General features: G+C 54.9%; 1 protein-coding gene across 1 annotated transcript in view; it reads left to right on the forward strand.

Moving 5' to 3' along the window:
• Positions 1 to 587: 587 nt before the first annotated feature.
• Positions 588 to 1,429, forward strand: part of LOC122546798 (aminopeptidase N-like) — a gene marked incomplete at its 3' end in the record, with an annotated part of 9,545 nt that continues 8,703 nt past the window's right edge. The window contains exon 1 of the mRNA XM_043685429.1: positions 588 to 637. The remainder of the gene's footprint in view (positions 638 to 1,429) is intronic.

The raw sequence follows: 1,429 nt of genomic DNA on the forward strand, positions 1-1,429 counted from the left end.
CCTCACATTGAGGCCTCTTCTCTAGGCCCGTCCTCACATTGAGGCCTCTTCTCTAGGCCCGTCCTCACATTGAGGCCTCTTATCTAGGCCCATCCTCACATTGAGGCCTTCTATATTGGCCCGTCCTGACATTGAGGCCTCTTATCTAGGTCTGTCGTCAAATTTAGGCCTTGTTTCTCGGCCGATCCTCATCATAAGCCATGACCCGGAAGGAGATAGCTGTAAAACTGATGAACAGCCCATTCTGTCCTGATTTGACCACTGTATCTAAGCAGTGCCATTAATTTTGCCAGTTTTGAGGCCTCCTACCAGGCAGGGCTTTGTGCAGTCTCTGACAGCCTGTCCACCGCAAGGTCTCCAGGTAGGCCAGTCCTCCCATAAAACCTTCTCTCCAAACGTGAGGCCTTTACGTTTTCAGTTCCATATGAGGCCTTTATCCCCGTGAGGCCTCCTAATCAGTGCTCTCCACTGTGAGCCTTGCCTCTCAGTGAGGGCTCAGATTGTGCCAGTGAGTGAGGCCTACTCAGGAAACAGGCCTGTAAGCGCAAAGTTCACACTCTGCTTTTCTCCTCCCCCCGCAGGCGATCCCAGTGGTAAACCGGGCCCAGCTCATCGATGACACCTTCAGTTTAGCACGGTAGGAGAGAGGGTGGAGGGTTGCTAGGGGCTCAGGGCACACCCTCACGATGAACATTCTGCCTAAACCCATCCCCGCCCAACCCCCGGCAGGCGGTCTCACACACGGCAATGGGAACTGCTCCAGGGAAACAGGCCAGAGCACAGATCTGCCAGTGAAGGAGATCTCTCTCTTTCCCTGTCCCTCTCTCTCTCTCTCGTGGTGTGGTTGGTAACCAACCCCAGGGTAGGCCCACACTGAGCCCAGGATCACTCCGACACTTCTTTGAGGAATAAACCCTTTGGTACAGAATCGGGCAACATCATAGCAACAGGTACACGGGCAATGTCCCCGAAGGTGATGTACCTGAGGCCTACTCTGTGTCCAACCCTGGGATCGAGGCGGGGGGGCAGTGCAGAGGAAGCTTTACTCTGTATCTAACCCCGTGCTGTCCCTGTCCCTGGGATGGGGGTGACAGTGTAGAGGGAGCTTTACCCTGTATCTAACCCCGTGCTGTCCCTGTCCCTGGGATGGGGGGGACAGTGTAGAGGGAGCTTTACTCTGTATCTAACCCGTGCTGTCCCTGGGATGGAGGGGACAGTGTAGAGGGAGCTTTCTCTGTATCTAACCCCGTGCTGTCCCTGGGATGGGGGGACAGTGTAGAGGGAGCTTTACTTTATATCTAACCCCATGCTGTCCTGACCTGGGATGGGGGGACAGTGTAGAGGGAGCTTTACTTTGTATCTAACCCCGTGCTGTCCCTGGGATGGATGGGGGGACAGTGTAGAGGGAGCTTTACTCTGTATCTAACCC

This window comes from Chiloscyllium plagiosum, unplaced genomic scaffold, assembly GCF_004010195.1.
Source record: "Chiloscyllium plagiosum isolate BGI_BamShark_2017 unplaced genomic scaffold, ASM401019v2 scaf_13927, whole genome shotgun sequence".
Lineage (NCBI taxonomy): Eukaryota > Metazoa > Chordata > Chondrichthyes > Orectolobiformes > Hemiscylliidae > Chiloscyllium > Chiloscyllium plagiosum.